The 19,833-nt window shown below is 36.7% G+C and overlaps 1 protein-coding gene across 2 annotated transcripts in view; it reads left to right on the top strand.

The window, feature by feature from the left end:
* The window catches only part of COL5A1 (collagen type V alpha 1 chain), a 292,321-nt gene that overhangs the window by 55,473 nt on the left and 217,015 nt on the right, over nt 1–19,833 (top strand). The window lies entirely within an intron of this gene.

A 19,833-nucleotide genomic window follows, 5' to 3' on the forward strand; every position in this document is an offset into this window, starting at 1 on the left:
GTTTGCATTCCAGTTCTACTGCCAACTTAGGTGACTTTGGTCAACTCTGGGCTTCAGTTTTTCTATTATTAAAACAGGAGTAATACATTATAAACATAATTTTGAATTTATTTCATACTTTCTCATCATCTTCCCATCAATCATCTTATTGGATCCTGAAAGCAGCCATATGAAACAAATAGGGCAGCTACATTAGTCCCAGATGAAGAAATTGAGGGTTAGAGAAGGGAAATGTTTTTTTCAAGGTCACAGACAGAGCCGTAACAAATTTTGGCTCTTGGCTCAAATGCAGTTGGAATGGACAGTGGTTCAGAAGATATTATGACTTAGCCAAGTTCAGTAATATCAGAAGAAGAAGCATCCTATCTCCCAGAAAGTCCATTCCTGGCCTCCATGACATGGCCATTGACACCTGACTAGCAACCTCTCAACTCCCAGTAAAAGGTAGAGTTTGAGGTGGCTGCAGGAGAAGGGGCATAGTGGGAGGCAAGAAAGAGTTAAGATGTGAGTGGGACCTTCATGATGGCAAAACTTATTATAAAGCTAAAAGACCTTTCTTGGAAAAGTGTTTATGACTTGGAGGAGCTTACCATGTTGAAAAGATTTCAAGTATGGATGTAGAAATGGCTAATATTATTATGTATCTACTTTTTAATGGTCAACCTAGAAACGTTTTAGATTGATTAATTGATTATACCAGTCTACACTTTTTCTTTTTTCTTCTTGGAAAATATTAGGACCACTCAAATAAAGCAATCTTTATATATTGCTTTATATAATTCTATTTTAAATTCTATCCAAGCTCTATTATTCAGAAACACCTGGATTAACTAACTGACTGTTCAAACTGATCTCCTTTGTGTTATCAACCATTTATATCTCAGTTATTATTTTAATAATTCAATGATCCATTATTTTGTTGATGTGAAGGATTCTACGATTGTTAGCATTTGCGATTCCATTTTACCTGTGTGGACTGGTATTATCAATTAATCAATCTAAAACATTTCTAGGCTGACCATTAAAAAGTAGATACATAATAATATTAGCCATTTCTACATCCATACTTGAAAAGATGAAATCCTCTAATTTCAAATATTTCTGAAAGCAGGTCTTGGCAAAAAACCTGGATTCCACTGTTCATCGCAAAAGAAGGTAATGCTCTTAGCATTCTTGGTCCACTCTAATTTCCTATAAGTTATTTTGAAAACCACCAGATAAGGTCTTGTCAGAGCTTTAAAGATACTGGATTCATCCAAAGTCAGCTGGATTGAGGCCCAGGCTTTTGGCCAAACAACTCCTCTACAGTAGTACATTGGAAAGAATACTAGAGATGTGGAGTTCATACCCCCTCAGCTCTGATTCTAGCTAAAAATATAGCCAGGCAATTAGAATTTATTATTACTGTAGTTCAGTCATTTTCCAGTTATGTCCATTTAAAACTCCATTTGGGGCCAGATACTGGTTTGCCATTCCATTCTTCAATTCATTTTACAGATTAAGAAACTGAGGCAAAAAAAAATTAAGTGGCTTGCCTGACATCATACAGCTAGAAATGTCTGAGGAAGGATTTGAACTCAGTTAAGATGAGTCTGCTTGACTCCAGACTTGATACTCTATCCACTATGGTGTCACCTAACTGCCCTAGAATTAAAAAAAAAAAAATCGCTGGGGATTTTTAAAAAGGGTTAAAAGCAAATAGTTTGTTCTTTCAAAAAGCTCACAGCATAATTACCAGAAATATAAAATTAGGAAGGAAGGTCTAAGCTTTTCTCAGGGCAACAGCATCTAAATTACACACACACGTATGTATATATACTCATGCATATGTATAAACACATATATATTACACTTTTATATACAAATAAGATGTAGATATATATACATATACATATATATATCTACACACACATATATACATGTGGAGAATATGTGGAGAAGAGAGATTCTATCTATCTAAATATCTTGATTTATGGTTTAATTCATATAACTTTCCCTTTCCCCAAACTCCATATATAATTCTTTGTTTTCTGGGAGATTTTGAAGTATCTTTGATAAGACGCTTAACACCTTTAACCTAATGATGTAGTATGGTTCAGTGTTTTAGTTATTTTTAAATTATCTATTTTTATTATAAATTTAACTATTGCCAAGTAAAATGGATATTTGTATTAGGAATTGGAAGAACAGTGTTCCAGTTTTCTTTTACCAGGTATCTAACTACAGTCACTTACCTTCTCTAAGTCACATTTCTTTTTATTGTAAAATGCAGTTCCTTCTAACATAATAAGCAAATCAGCTGTTTTACTTATTTTTCTATATTTTACCTGAATTACTGCTTGCTCTCTATAGGGAGAATGTTTGGCTCCTTATGGCAACCAAATAACAGAATGCCAACATCCTGAAGAAATTTCTTTTTGGAAAATGACCCAAGAACTATCAGAAGTTCAACAATCTTTCTGATGTTGATCTTGTCAAAGTGTGTTTGATTTATAGAAGTGTAATGGTTTCTTGTATATCTATGGAGGGCTATGTCTAGAATACTATAGAGGGAAACTGACTAGTATGTTAAATCCTTGAGAATAAGCACTATTCATGTAATTTTTCTTCTTTTCCACCATGCCCAAGAAAAAAATTACATATATATGTACACACATGCATGTGTTTATGTACATAAATATAAAATCATGTACTATTTTAAGCTTTACACACTCACATTCTCTCTCTCTCTCTCTCTAAAAGAGAAGATATGGCAAAGGGATAACCATTCCAAAAGAAAACAGACTTCCTGATCAATGACAGAAGGAGAATTTCCCTTCTGGACAATTTGAAAAATATATATCCTCAGTTTCCCCTGGAATGACTCCATAAGAACAAACTCCCTGAGCCATTCATACAACACTACAAGTACAAACATGACCTTCAGGACCTAGAGGAATGTAATGAAGTTTTGATAGATGCTAAATGAAGTCCCAGGCTTACTTGCTGGAAAGGAAAGAAACAGGACTGTTTGAAATTAAACGAGTTGCATATTTTTTTAACATTTGCTAATCAGCAAAGATTTTCCTTTGAAGTTTAGATCATCTTATTTATGCCAGACTTGGGATGATATTATTATTTTTTCCCTACAAAATTTTCATGTTAGATATCCATTAATCATAAGAGCCTGCTCTTTCCTGTACCCACATCCACAGCTGGGATCTATAGGCAGCTGAACACAGCACACGCTGTCAGATTTAACCAGGCCATTCACAAGAGACTATTCCAATCTGGAGGTCAAATTTATTACATAATTCTTCCCATCCTCAGCCTCATTCCTATTTGTCAACATGACCGAAATAAAGCTTTCAATAGAATGCAATGCCATCCAATAAATATTTATGGTGTAGTGAGGAGAAAAGAGCACTGAGTTTAAATCTAAGATTCAGAACTTAGCTTTCTGATTCACTAGCTTTGTGGCTATTGATAAGTAATTTCATACTCTATGAACCTCAGCTCCTTCATAGCATCAATGTAAGAAAAGTACTTTGTAAATTGTAGAGTCCTCTAGCAACGGGAATTATCATTATCATTATCATTATCATCACTGTGAGAGGTAACATTGTTACCTAGGACAAAGACCTAGCTTTAGAATAGGAAGGTCTAGATCCCAGGTCTGCTTCAAACACATTGTGTGTTTGTGTAACCATGAATAAGTTACTTCTTATTGTAGTAAACAATTTTATGTATGTGTGTGTGTATATATATATATATATATATATATATATATATATATATATATATATATATATACATATCTATTAAGCAGCTAAGTGGCATAGGAGGTAGGGTGCTGGGATAGGACTAAAGTTAAAATCTAGCCTCAAACATTTACTAGCTGCATGAACTAGTCATTTGATCACTTTTTGCCTCAACTGTCAAATAGAGATAATGATGGTATCTTCTTTCTAGGATTGTTGTGAGGATCAAATGTGATAATATTGGTTAGCACAATGCCTGGAACATAGCAGATTCTATATAAATGCTAGCAATTGTTATCACATGTTTATATATTTACATGCATATATATCTATGTCTATATCTACATATATTGAGAGAGAGACAGAGACAGAGAGACAGAAACAGAGACAGAGACACATACACAGAGACAGAGACAGAGGCAGAGACCCACAGAAAAAGAAAGAGACAGAGACAGAGATAGAGGCAGAGACAGAGACAGAGAGATTAGGATGCCCCTCAGATGGAAGATTGTTCAAAACATTGTCCCTCAAAGACATGGGAAAAAAACCAATTAATATCAGGATATGAGTTGTCCTTTTAAAAGGGTGAGGGAAGATCATGCCCAGGAGTCTAAGATCTCAATAATTTCATAAAGCCTTAGAACCTTCATGTTGGAAGAAATCTTTTGCCCAAACTGCTTTGGAGAGCTCATTCCAAGGTGCTTAAGGGCTCTAAAGCGTTTGCTAGATGAAACAAAATAAGTGACCTTGACTAATGTATTATTTAGTAAATTTCTCTTACCAATCTCTATTGTCATCCTACATTAGAATATAAAGTCTTGGAAAGCAGGAAAGGTCTCTGATTGTTCTTGTATTCCTAGGACCTAGAGCAGTGCCTGGCTTGTAGTAAGGACACAATAAACGCCTGCTTTCTTGCTTTGTCTTATATAGGGATAATGCAGAAGTGTGACTTGCCCTTTAATGTTGCTTAATGAGAATAAACTGCTCAGTGCCCCAGAACACCATAGGATGATAGGAGGTGACCTAAGAGGTCATCCTAGTCCATCTGCCTTATTTTAAAAATGAGGAAACTGAGGTCTGGAGAGATTACATCACAAGCCCAAGGTTATGCTGGTAGGTACAGAGCCAGCTCTTTTATCTCCAAATGCAACATGATTTTAAGTATTTCATGAAACACGAAAAGGAATTAGAGTGGGATTATTTCATGATTGTATCAGTAAAGGCAATCCTTTCTAATGTAACTTACAGATAGAAGTCAAGCCTGTATAAAGCTTATATTCAAAAGATTATGTGTTTAGTAATCCTCTTTAGAAAGCAGGATATGAGTGAAGATTAATGAGGAAATCAGCAAACATTTATTGTGTGCCTACTTAAAAAATATATTGCTATTTCCTCACTGTGCAGCATTGTGGAGGCACTGAGCCTCTCTAGATTTCAGCTTCTTCATCTGCAAAGTTGGAGGGGGTGAATTAGAAGGATTAGAAGATCCCCTTCCAGATCAAAGTTCTATAACTCTACCAAATACATTGTTCTTACTTGTGCTGGGTGTTGGAGAAGATAGAAAAAGTCATAAGAAGATACAGGACAGGTACAAAAAATAAAAATTTAAGGAATTTAATTAAGAAACAAAGCATTTATTTATTAGCTATTATGTGCCAGACAGTTTTCCTATGTGCTGGGTATGCAATAAAAAAAGCAAAACATTTCCTAGCCTCATGATACAGAGAATAAGAACAGAGTGCTTAATAGTAGGTGCTTAATAAAGGCTTGCTGGTGGATGGATGATTTAGTCCTGTAGGAATTCAGAAAAAGGAGAGATTTGTGTAATCTGGACTCTGTCAGGAAAGATTTCAAGGAAGAAGTAGGCTTTGAGCTAAATTTTGAATGGTAGGTAGAATTCAAAGAGATGGACAGGGGAAGGTGCTGAAATAAATTGTAAAAGTGACATGAGCAAAGACACAGTCAGTAAAAACCATTGCACATGTTGGAGACTGTGTGGTGTCCAGTCAGGCTGGAGCAGAGGGTCTTTGGAGGGAAGTTTTGGTAGAAAGGTAGGTTAGAGTTAGATTTTAGAGGTTCTCAAACACTAGGGAAGGCATTTGTCCTCAGTTCTGAGGCCTTTGACTATTTTTGAGTACAGGAGTGTTGTGATCAAGAAATATAAGAAAATAAATTTGGTGGTCTATGCAAGGTTGATTTCAGACAAAGACAAGTCTATTTTAACCACTAAAGATACTGCAGCTTGCTAAACAATTGTGGTGGTTGCCATGGTCAACTGTACCAGGACATGATTTCCATACAAGGAAACAGCTCAGTGATAGCAACTTTCCATGGCATAGATACTGGATTTCATGTTTTACTATGTTTACTATGGCTTCTATTTTTAATGATCCAATACTGAGAGTAGTTTTGGTACAGGTCTTTCTATGACTTAGTGTATCTCTCACTGACTTTGTAGTTGTGTATAGCTTTTATTTCTGTCCTGAGATCTCCCATACTCCTTGGTTTCAAGGCTATTGCAACCCTGAGATGATGTCAACAGCTTGGAATTTGTCCATTTATATACAGTTTCCATGCCTTTGGAAGCAAACAAGAATGAAATAATGGTGGCATTGAGCATGAAAGGAGCAAAGAAAGTTTTGTAGTTATGGAATTTTTCCTATCGACAAAGCTTTTTGTACCTAATATTGTGACTTTGGGTTTCATCTCTCATTTTTTTGTTTCACCTTAAAAAGATTAGGGGTGTGTGTATATGTATATGTGTGTGTTTGTGTGTATATGTTTAAACAGAGTTTGTATCCAGGACAGAGCAACTTTGTCTCTTGATGAGTTTGTTCTCCAAAGAGGAAGATGATTCTTTCTGTCTAATTTCTTTCCTCTAGCAAATACTTAGACACTTAGGATCACTCAGGGAAGTGGAATGGGCTAATGTCAGGCTTCTTTGCACTTCAGAATCACAGAAGAGGTATCCAGGGTGGCATATAGCTGTCAGGAACCAATTTCCATTTCAGTAAAAGCAGTGGGCCAGTTAATCCTGGCTGTTCCTGAAGGCCCCAAGAGCCCATCCGGAAAGCAGAATCATTCTTCTGCTCCTCTGAATAGAAGGCTGCAACATATTGTGTTGGCAAGGCTAAATGAACCTGTCAAGTTGAGTTTGTTCTGGGCAGCACCAGGGGGTCATTGCTTTCCATAGTTTATCTTTTTGACAGAATTTTGCTTAAAGCATCAGGTCATGATCCAGTTGTACATCCTCTTAATGCTTTGCCCATCAGAAGTAGTTAATCTGACTCATTTCATTAACACCATCTTTACTGATGTTAAAAAGGTCAGATTAGCAAATTGATGATGCTGCTCATAGATGTCATGAGAATGTTTTGTACTGAAGTCATTTGGACACTTAAACATCTGGTATCTGAACAGGTCTAGTAGGACTGATGAAAAAACAGGATTCCATAAGCAACAGATCTTATCCAGCATGCTCTAAAAGGAAATTGATTCTAATAGACAATGGCAGAAATAAATTTGTTGGGGATGCCCCTCTTTAGTGTCGACCATTCATATTTGACTTTAGAAAGAAAGAAACATTAGAAATTGAATTAGATTAGATTTTCTAGTCCAATTTTTTCATTTTTCAGATGAGGAAACTGAGGTCCCAAGAGGTAATCTGACATAGCCAATATCCCAGAGCTAATAAGAAACAGTCAGAATTTGAACAGAGGGTCTCTGACTCTATTCATTATTCTCTTGCTATCATGTTACATCTGCTTCTTAGAAAATAGACAACTACCTGTTGATAGAGCTTAGTTATATTTACAGTTAGATGTGAAGTAGGTGAAGTTTGGTGTCCTCTCTTCTTTATTACTACTGGTAACAAGCAAGGAAGAATGATAATTCAGATTTGTACAATGTTTTAAGGAATCCTGGGTTCTGGATACTGTTATTATCCCCATTATATAGTTGTGGAAGCTGAGACAAACAAAGGTGACTTTTCCAGGATTGCACAGTGAATGTCCGAGGCTGCATTTGAATTCAGTTCCTTCTGAATACAGGGTCAGAACTCTATCCAATATTCTACTAGTTACCTTTAGGTGCTTCATAAATGCTTATTGATTTTTTGATATAAATCCAAATTTATAGTTTTTAAATTTCAACTACAGTGTTTTGTTACCTCATTTGCTTATGAAGAAACCTATGCATAAGAATGTTGCCTTTTGAACCATCCCATTATTTTTGTCATCCTTTCTCCAACCATCACTTCTTCCCCTAAGAGTTCTAATTGAAGGATTTTCCTTTCCTCCAATGCAAGTAGCTCATATTTCCAATCCTTTCTGAATTTTCTTCCCATAGTAAAAAGTTTCCTCTCTCATCTCATCATTTTTGGGGATTCAGTTTTTGCTAATGTCATAATATCTGCTAGTGGATTACTGTTGTTAGGAGTGTGCTGGTCAAATGTTAACAATTGACTTTCTGGGGAAAAATGTATACATGAGATACATTTTTAAATTTAATATTCATTATTATATCCATCTTTTTGTCAGGTCTAGACAACTAACAAAATAAATTCAGCCCTGATTTGAAATATTTGTTGATTTCTAAAGTATAAATGTTCACAATAAAAGATTGACAATTAACTTAATTGGGGCCCCTAGGTAATAAAGTGGATATAAAACACTCATCTTTTAAGTCAGGAAGACTTCTCAAATCCAGCCTCAGACATTTACTAGCTATGCAACTCTGGGAAAGTCACTTAATCCTGTTTGCCTCAGTTTCCTCATCTAAACAATGAGCTGGAGAAGGAAATGATAAACTAATGTCTTTGCCAAGAGAACTCCAAATAGGGTCAGGAAACACTGAAAAACAACTAAATGACAAAAAGATGCAAGCTAGTTAACACACCCTTGGTTCTACCCTTCCTGCAGGGTATTGCATCATAAAAAATTTCTTCTGTGCATGCCTTAACTCATAGTAATATCAGTAATGGTAGAATTTGAAAGAAAGTAGGTTTTGTGTCAATAAAAGGAAGAAGTTTTTAATAGTTAGTTATGGACCATGGATATAGTCAGTAGTATATTTTCTATCAAAGGAAGTGCTTAACCACAGATTCAATGACCCCATATTAGTGATTATATATTAAGAATTCCTTCATTAGATTGGAGGTCATTATTGTTATTAATTATAGTTCTGTTTGTTCTGTTATGAAAATTTTTATTAGGCTCTAAAAAATCCCTCTTTTTAGAGAGAAAAGGTTAGGAAAAATAATTGATCCAATTATCATTCATCTTTACTGAATCTTACTTTTCATAGACTCAAAGCACTACCTTGTTATTTGCACTTCCTTCAGAAAGTGAACAAATTTGGGCTTGTTTAATAGGGTAATTCCCTATATTCCTTTAAAGTGTTTTTTTTTTTAATCCCAGAAGTACAGATATCCAGACTGCATATTCTGAATAGATCATAGATTAGCAGAGTACAAAATCCCAAAGCCTCATCCCTCATGTCCTAGTTTAAGCCCCTTGGATGTTCTTCTAGCTTGGAGCCATCTATAACATACTTTTCTCTCTAAGAGGCTGGTGTTGTCCTAAAATTCCCTTTCTCTGATAAAATTCTGCATTATGGCCATCTTTAATTTGTCATTTTTGAAGAAGCAACCCTTGAGGATGGCACTATGCATGGAATCCACTTGCTCTTCCCTAGAAGGCTATATTCTGAGGTTACAATGCCCCCAAAAGGCCCTTACCCCTCTCCAGATGGCTTGTTTTCATTGATTCTAACTATTTTAGACCATATGGTTTGCCTCTCTACAGGAGCCATACTGTTGAAAGGTTACAACATTTTCTCACAGTACTGGGGCCAGAAACTTAGGGTCCAAGGACTTTTTTCATGTAGGTGAAGGAATGTGTAATTTCCATGTATTTCTGCTTCAAAAGAAGCTATTAATGGCTTCAGATAAAGGATCATGCAGCACTGCTCACCCCTTTCCCCCATTTCTTGCTCTCCCCACCAAGGATTAAAGTCTACATATAAACTCACAGATTTATAGGTAGAAAGGACTTTCAAGGTCATCTAATTTAATCCAACCCCCTCCCCCATCCCCTGACACAGTTTATAGATGAGGATTGAGAAAGGTTAAATGATTTATCCATCGTCATTTAGGTAAGTAGGTAGCACAGTTGGTGTTTGAATTAAGCTACTTTGACTTTAAATTTCAGACTTTTTCCTGTTGTACCATACAACACTTAGATCTGCTGCTTTCTAAGGGTTTCCCCATAAGAAGAGCAAAAGTTTGGAAAGGATGTGTTGATGCCTTTTTATGAGCAACCCAAGTGGGGATTCTCACACAATCCATCTCACACTAATCCATTCATTTAGGAGAGAAACTCACAGATACCTTTCATTGATGAGCCTTACTTTCAAGCTCATCAGTTTCATCAAAGAATCCCTTTTTTTTATCATCTCCCCTTTATAACAATAAGAGCAAAGCATATTTTTGAAAAAAAATTAAGGGTTATAACATTAGATGATTTCTAAGTTCCCACCAAGCTCCGAGTTTCTCAGGTTCTATGAGTAATTCCTATATAAGGTGGGGAAACTGAGGCAGAGAAAGCCCCACCATGATGTAAGCAGCATCTGAACACAGTGATCTTTTCTGCCTCCCATGCTCAAAGTTCTTTTTACCATACCATTGAGCCTCTCCCAGGATGTTGAAAGCATTTGATTCTTGTGTGAATTTCTTATTGAAACAGATGACTTTAACAGTATGTAGCTCAGAAATCTCTCTGCCTGCCAATTGCCTCCTTCACCCTTTCCACACTGGTTCAGCTCCATGGCCTGGGGATTCCCTTAAACTGTGATGAGAAGGTGGCAGAGGTCCTAGGAAATATCTGGTGGCCTCTTCAACTTGTTACAGCAGAGGCCTATAAAAGTACCCACAAATAAGCTGGAAATTAGCATTTTAGCCATTCCCCTTTCCCTGCTGCTTCCCTTACCTCCTTTTTTCCCCCCTTATATGAGAGATTGGGAAACAGGTTATTGAGCCCAAATATTCTAAGAAGTGAGGAAAAGAGTCTGAGAATTGTGGTGCAGGCTTAGGATTAAAGATTCAGAATGATGAAAAAAAATCCCCTCCCCCAACTGACTACTGTAATAGAACAGAATCTTGGAACAGAATTGTAGGGAGATGAGCCAGAGTTTTGGGCTGGGCCAATAGCATTGTGGGTGAACTGGCTCTTGGCACGGTGACATCTGTCCAATCTGGCATATTTTCAGACTGGAATGTTTCCCCACGGCCAAATCCCTCACCTTGCGATCTGCATTGCCTCTGACAATCAAATTCAAGTCAAGAGGCATTCACTGAGTGCCAGCCTTCTGCAGCATCCTCTCCCAGACGCAATAGTAATAATGGGAACAGAGTGCTGAAGGAAACTAGGTACCCCCGCTGAATTGTGTTTTTTTGTTTATTGAGTGTTTTCATATGAATTATCTCACTTAACACAATTTTCTACCACAAACAGCTCTATGGAATCAGTAGATCAGGTCTAATTATCCCCATTATATAGATGAAAAGACTGAAGCACCATGAAATGAAGTGTGTTTCTCTAGTTTACATGCCTATTAAGTGGTAGAAGGAGGATTGAAATTTAGAGTCTTTCTGAGGCAGCTTGCTTGTGCAGTGATAGAGCTTTGGCCCAGGATGATCCTGCCTCAAGCACTTATTAGCTGTTTGACTCTGGCCAATTCACTTATCTTATGTCCATCTCAATTTCCTCATCTGTAAAATGGGAATAATAGCAGCACTTGCTTCCCAGAATCGCTGGGCAGATCAAATGAGATGATATTGTAAAATATTAGTGCTGTGCCTGAAACATGGTAGGCCCTTAGTAAATTTTTTCTTAGTAAATTCTTGATGGAACTGGAAATACAAACTGTCAATTGATAGAACTGCTTGATGGATTGTTTTCCAATGGATATTTTCCATTAGGGTAGGATTATGTCATAATTTTCTATCTTCTTTAATTTTGTTGTTATTCAGCCATTCAAGTTGTGACTTTATGGACCAAAGCATTCCAGGTCCTTCTAACCTCTAACATCTCTCAAAGTCTGTTCAAGTTCCTATTCATTGTTTCCATGACACTATCTACCTCTCCTATCCTCTGGCATCCCCTTTTCCTCTTACCTTCAATCTTCTTCAACATCAGAGTCTTTTTCAGTGAGTCCCATTTTCTCATTATGTGGCCAAATTATTTAAGCTTTTGCTTCTGCATCAATATTTGACCTTGTAGTGAAAAGAATGAATTAATTTATTTAAGTATCAGCTGATTTGATCTCCTTGCTGTCTCTTGGACATAACTGTAGTCATAACATCATGTCTCAAAAATCATCTCCAGCACTACAATTTGAAAGCATCAATTCTGTAATATCAGCTTTCCTTATAGTCTAATTTTCCTAGCCATACATTGCTACTGGAAAAACCATAGCTTTGACTACATGAAAACCATTGTTGATAAGGCAATCTCTCTGCATTTTATTATGCTGTCCAGATTTTATCTCTTTCAATGCCTAGTACAATATTCTACATAGAATAATAATAATTCCCATTTATATTTAGCTTTAAGGTTTGTAAAATGCCTTCTTCCACAATAACCCTCTAAGTTTGGCACTGTGCGTATTTGTGGTTCCATTTTGTAGATGGGGAAAGAGAGGCTGGGAGAATTCAAATAACATATGCATGATCATGCTACATACATGGCATAACCATGTAGGTTTCTGTTAAGGTCAGCTTCAGCTCAAGTACACTTGTCCTTCCCGTACAACACATTGCATTTATTGGCAAATACTTAATAGATTTTATTGAAGGAAATTCAGTTGAAATAGTGCCAGTGGAAAGTTGTACAAAGAATCAGAGATTCAGAATTATAAGGATCCTAAGAGGCCATCATACGGATGAGGGAAGTGAAGTTTAAGAGGTCACACAAAAAGTCAATAATAAACCTAGATTTTTCTGACTTCAAATATATTGCTTCTACAGTCCCATACTAATAATAGATGTAGGTTATCTGAGTCTATGGTCATAAATAATTGTTCATTTCATGTATATGGACATAAAATTGTAGGTTTGGGGAAGAGTTGCTATTTAGTAACTTGAGATTTAACTAAGAAGTTATTAGAGGAATTCCTTCTAGAAACAAGTAGAGAGATCAAAAAGCTAATTTTGTGGATTTAAGAAAATAACATTCTTTTTCCTTTCCATGGAGAGTTAGGAATTCTCCCACAATATTCCCCAAAGAAGCTTGCTTCTTTATTGACAAATGATGGACAGCTCTCTCTTGTGTGGCAGTAATACAACCATTGTTAGGAGCAATCAATAAAGAAAAATTATAGAAACATCTAAACCTGGGTAGAACCTCTACTGCTTTGAGGCTCACATCTAGTCTAATCACCTCATTTATAAATATAATCACCTCAGAATCTCTGAGGACCAGAAGTGGGGTTTTAACCCCACCCTGGCCCTCTTTGTATGAGATATTGGGTAAATCCATTCATTAGGGAGACAATTAGTTGAAGGACAAATGGAGAGATTTTGTAGAGGGACAAATGGAATGATTTATTCATGATCTCAATGAATATTTTTCTCCCTACGGTTCTCATTGATGACCTTTTGGGCCAGAGGACAGTTTAGATCATTAAATTTCAGACTTTCCTGCAGATGTTGCAATAAATCATTGTCCTTCTTTTCCATCATGGCTTCCATCAGGGGATCCTAGCCCTATCTGATGATGTTCAATCATTTCAGTTATATCCAACGCTTTGTGACCCCATTTGAGGTTTTCTTGGCAAGATGCTGTAGTAGTTTGTCATTTTCTTCTCCAGCTTATTTTAAATATGAGGAAACTGAGGCAAACAGAGTTAAGTGACTCGTACAGGGTCACATAGCTAGAAAATGTCTGAGGGTGGATTTGAACTCACTGTGCCACCTAGCTACCCTTAACACATTCACACACACATAATCTGATAAATAAATAATAAATATATAAATAATATAACAACAACTATATATCTGTATTTATCTATTTGCGTATGTAGATATAGGTATAGATATCTGAGGGCAAAGACTGAGTCTTCTACATGAGAGCAGAAGTGCAAAATTTTTCAAAAGTGGCGTGTTGCTAGAGATTTTAGAAAATTTTAGAGCTTGCAGGATCTGAGACAGACAGTCTCATCCATTTAACACAAGAATTACACTTGGTGTTTTGCATGCAATAAGTACTTAACAAATGAATGTTTTATGAAAAAAATGAATGAATGAATTTAGTGCAAATCTCATACTTTATATATGAGGAAACTGAAACCCAGAGAGAGACTTGAATAAGACAATAAATCTAGTTATAACCAAACTGAAATTGGATCCAAGATCTTTTGTCTCCTTAGACTATGTTATATTGTCTCCTCCCCATTTTATATTAAAAGCCATATCCTTGGACTCCCAATTTGGTGTCTAGGACTTTTTCCCTGATTGAGTAAGTCCTGCTGATTTCTCTGGGTTTTGGTAAAATGAAGGGCACAGATTAGATGCTGTCTAAGATATGTTGAAGCTCTAAATCAGTGGGTCTCAAACTTTTGTTCTCAATATCTTCATGTTGTTAAAAAAAAAAAAACTATCCAGGATCTATTCAAAGAGTTTTTGTTCACATGGGTTATATTTATAGCTATTTACTATAGTAGAAATAAAAATAATTTTGAATTTGTAGACCTTCTGAAAGGGTTTCGGAGACCCCAACAATTCTTTGGACTACACTTTGACGACCATTGCTCTAAATACTGTCATTTAAGAATCATTTTGTTTTGAATGTCAGGGCAGCAGGTAGCTGTTGACCCCGGGGACTTGGGAGTCAGCAACAGTGGCTTTTTACAATGAGGAAGAGAGTATAGTGGTGTCAGTTGTACCTGCCATTGAGTCTTTTCTCTATTGCCATCTTTGGCACATGTGCTAAAAATTATATACTATTCTACAGCTTTCCATCATCTGATATGGAATTCAGATGTGGTTTTGAACTTTGTCCAGAGGATTTTATTTTGTAACAGGTATTAATTTGTAGCAGGTATTAATCATTCTTTGTATTTGTATTCCTGGAATACAATAGGCACTTAATAAATGCTTTGTGATTGAGTGATTGATTGTTGACTGATTATGAGAAAGTAGCCTGTTTCATTAGAAAGATCTGGGTCCAAATAAGGTCTCATCCCTTAAAAGCTGTGTGACTTTAGGAAAGTATCAACCTTTTTTGACTTTGGTTTCTTCATATGTAAAGTAATAAGGCTAGATTAGTCCAATGCTAATATCCCTTCCTATTCTAAACCTATGATTTGCTTTGAAAGATATGGTTAGAATATATTTTTAAAAGCTCACAATCTGTCTTTATTCAGGTCTAATCCCAGTGGTATGACAAAGTTATACACTATTCCTAGAGGACACTTCTCAATTTTTTTTCATAAAGATCTCAGAATACCAGGAATTCTTCCAAGGCATCATTATTTACTTTTTTTTAAAAGCAAGAGGGAAGTCAAGGCATAGGGAAAAGTGGGGAGACCAACCCAATGCTATCTAGTTAACTAGATGAGTTCACAGAGGTCTCCCTGTATACTTTATTCCTTGAGCTGTTTACTATTATACTATTGTAAAATCCTTCTACTTTAATGGAGTGGACTGGGACTGAGGTCTTTCTGTTAAAATGGAAATTGGCAATCTCCCCTAAAAATGTTATTGAAAAAGAGGATCTTAATTGAATGACGATGGAAGATAAAATGTGTTAATGCTGCTCCCTTTTCCCTTTAGTAGTGAATCAAGATACACAAATAGCCAATACATTACCTAAAAAGCCCATAAGCACCGTTCAAACTGTCAGTCACTTTGACTTCTGTAAATTCAGCTGTTCTTTTAAGCTGATGTTATGCACTGAAGGGATTTGGTATTGTTTAAATGATGCTTTTCTGTTTCTTTTTCTTATTTGACTAATGATAACTGATAACTGGGGGGAGTTGCAGCATGCTTTCCATTGCATTCTCCTGAGTAATAAATGAACTGTTTAAATGAAAGGGGCACTAGATGTGCAAAATAATAGCAAAGATGATAAAAGAAGAAAAAAAGCACATTTTCTTTGGCTACATACTTCCTGCCAGAAGCCCAAAACCACATATCTTTTTCAAAGCCTTAAAAGTCCGAGCACTGTCCAAGTGTGATATCCCAGTCTCCATTCATATTTAGCATATGACTCAGAGTATCCTTCAAAGTTGTTGGTATAGCCAATGTAAAAAAGGTCTAGGTCAGACCACAAGACCCTTGAGGTGCTGTCCAGTTCTCAAGATTCTTTGAAAATACTATTTGTAGGGAGGGAGCCCGGAGGGATAATGCTATGTGGCAGAGTCACGCCTTTTTATTGTTTTGGATAAGTTGCGACCTGAGCGCTTCTTAGAATCTGAGTATGTAGGTAGAAATAAGCTAGGTAATGTGGTTTCGCTTTATTATTTTCATAGAATGCAAATTCCTTGAAGGTAGAAATTCTTTCTGCACCCCTCCCTTGTCTTGATTCCCAGGGCTTAGTACTGGGCAGTATTTAATAACTGTTTGTTGATTGATTGATTGGCAAGTACATTGTAGAGGGTTACAATAGAAGAGGCAGACTCTGTAGTTCTAACCCAAAGATTTTGTGGTTCTCAAGTGCCTCTCCCCTTTCTTTCATTTAGTCATTTTTCATCGTATCTGATTCTTCATGATCCTATTTGGGGTTTTCTTGGCAGAGATATTAGAGTAGTTTTAATTTTTCTTCCCTAGCCCATTTTACACATGAGAAAAATGAGGCAAACAGGGTAAGTGATTTGCCCAGGATCACACAGTTGGTAAGTGTCTGAAGCCAGATTTAAACTTAGGAAGTTGATTCTCCCTGACTTTAGACTTATCACTCTATCCAATGTGTCACCTAGCTGCCTCCATATAGAGAATATTTAGTTGGATGAAATGATGGTCACAGGAAAGGATTAAGTTTCTTCAACTTGGCTCCAGAAGTTAGAACTAGGAACTGTGGGTGGGCATTACTGAGAGGCAGCTATCAGATCAGTGTAAGGAAAAATTCCCTCATAGTGAGAGTTATCCAAGTGAAGTGCTATGCTTGGGAAAGATGCCCAGAGACCTTTAAGAAAAGACTGAATGAGTAAGAAGAAATGGAAGAAAAGAAAGCAGGGAAGAAATCAGGAAGGCAGATATGAATAAAGGAAGAGAGGAACGGAAGGAGGAAGGGAGCCTTATGGAAACTGTCATTACAATTTTTCTAACTTTGTTTATAGAGGATGCTTTTTTTTTTCCTCAAAAATTCTCTGTATTAGAAAGGCAGCATAGTGATAGAGGGCTATCACTGGACTAAGAATGAACTGAACTGAAGTTTTATTTTAGGGTATATATAAGCTGTTTCACTTTAGGCAAGATTGTTTACATATTTCTGTTCATCATTTCATTGTGCCTGACATTTCATGATCCCATTTGGAGTATTTTTGGCAAAGATATTGGAGTTATTTGTCATTTCCTTCTTCAGTTCATTTTGCAGATAAGGAAGCTAAGGCAAACAGAGTTAAGTGACTCGTTCAGAGTCACACAGATAGTGTCTGAGATGGATTTAAAGTCATGAAGATGAATCTTTCTGATTTCAAGCTCAGTGGTCTATCCATATGCCACTTAACTGCAGAATAGCTGCAGAACCCTGTTGGTAGAAGGAGTTGCCTTACTGGAAATGCTAATGAAATCATAGATTCACTTCAACTCTTTCCCGGCTCCCCCCTCTCCCCTCAGCCCCAACAAAACAAAACAAAACAAACAATAGTCCCCTACAGACCATTCATTTCAATTCATAGTAATTCACACTGGATCCAGGATCTAATAATCTCTGCTTCAGAAAGATCACTTTTAGCTTTTTTTCACTCATCCTTGGAAGGATAAGCTAAGCTACTCAAGTTTTGGGAAATTTATTATTCATCATAGCTTCTGCTAGTCATCCACCCAACCATTCATCCATTCAAGCATCCATCCACCTATTTATCCATCCATTCATTTATCCATTCAACAACTGGTTACTGCCTGCAAGGATGTATATTTGACATGAAGTTCGGTATATAAAGATGAAGTAGGTATGTCCCCTGCCTTCAAAGAGTTTATAATTTTTTAGGAGAGATGAGGAATATGCATATATAGCTATAGTAGGAAATAGTTAAAAATTGGGAAAACATCAGTGAAATATCAAATAATTTATTTCCCAAGGAGACCCAGAAGAAGAGGCTTCTGAAATCAGAAGGCAAATCTTAGAATATTACTGAAGGAAGATTTTCTTATAATAAAAGATTGGTCAGTGATGTTGATGAAGTCTAGATTTGGGGTACCTAAATGAAATTAGGGTTTGAGATCTAGTAGCAGGTTCAGGGTACAGGGGGTCAAATAGAGCTCCCCTGCAACCCTTTTGAATTCGGCACAATAGAGGGAGTTAAAAGAGGTCTAGTAGCAGTGCAAGAGTCCCCTGTAAAGGAATTTACAGGCCCAAAAACCTAGATTGATAAAAGAGGTTTATTATGGGGTTTGGAAGTAAGGTTAAAGTCTGGTTAAGGAAATAGGTGAAGGTAGAGAGAGGAGGTCACTGGAAACAGGATTCCAGAGGGCAGAGAGTCCTTGGTGCCAGCTATAAGGCTGGCATGTTTGGAACCTCTGCAATGAGAGGATGCCAGCTTGACTCTTTTATAAGAAGATCTAGCTAAAGGGGCCCATGGGTGGAGTCCCAAGTTGGCTTGAATTTACTTGGTGGGAGTTGGAAAACCTGAGTAGATCATTAGAATGAGGGCTGGGACAACCCAGATCTCCTACTGGCAAAGGGATGCTTTTGATCAGGATTTGTGAATCAAAGGTCCTAGCTTCCTGAATTGATAATGCATCAGTTAGGAGGGGCTGGGAATCAGAAAGGAATAAATCAATCTGAAAGGACTAGTTTCTTAAAGGGACCACAACCCGCCTCAATATAACAACATTCAGGTGCTTTTTCATTCATAGGAATAGTATTTTAGAAAACTTTCATCCTTTTGGCTAAAATACATTTCTTCACTTATTTTCCTCTCACTCCTAGTCTGACTTCTAACCTTATCATTCAACTGACCATTTTCTCTTTAAAGTGCCCAGTGAGTTAACTGACATCTAATGATTTTCATCAGTCCTCAGCCTTTTTGATCTCCCTGCAGCTACTGACACTTACCTACCTCCTCCTTGATACTCTTCTCTCAAGGATTCTATGATGCTATTTTACCTGACCAAACCTCAGTGTAAAAATACTTAGAAGTTTCTTTTGCATCTAGCTCATGCCTATTATCTGTGGATATCCCACAGAGCTTTGTCCTGAGCTCTCTTCTTCTTTTGTATTATGTCACTTGGTGATTTCATCAGCTCCCATGGACTTAATTAGCATTTGTATACTGATGATTCTCAAATCTATTTATTCAGCCCTAACCCACTTGCTGATCTCCAGTCTCTCAACTCCAACTACCTATTAAATATTTTGAACTAGATATCCTCTAGACATCCTGAATTCAACATGTCTGAAACTGAACTCATTATCTTTCCCCAAAACACACTCCCTCCTTTCTGAACTTCCTTATTATTATTGAGGGCACCATCATCTTTCTGGTCATCCAGACTTATAACTGAGGTTTCATCCTTGACTTTTCACTTTTTCTCATCCTGCACGTCCAATCTATTGCCAAGGCTTGTTAGTTTTATTTTAGAACATCTCTCATGTATACTCCTTTCTCTTTTCTGATATTTCCATCACTTAGACTCTCATCATCACATGCCTGGATTGTCTGCTGGTTGGTCTTTCTGCTACATATCTCTCCCCATTCCAAAGAAAAGCTCATCTGACTTTATTACACACCCCCTACGCAGTTAAATCCAATAGTTTCCTATCACTTCCAAGACTGAATATTAAATCCTTTGTTATTCAAAGGCTTTTGTAACTTCTCCCTATCCTAAACCCCTTCCAGTTTTCTCACATCTTTACAATCCAATGTATACTCT

The sequence above is a fragment of the Antechinus flavipes genome, chromosome 2, assembly GCF_016432865.1.
Source record: "Antechinus flavipes isolate AdamAnt ecotype Samford, QLD, Australia chromosome 2, AdamAnt_v2, whole genome shotgun sequence".
Lineage (NCBI taxonomy): Eukaryota > Metazoa > Chordata > Mammalia > Dasyuromorphia > Dasyuridae > Antechinus > Antechinus flavipes.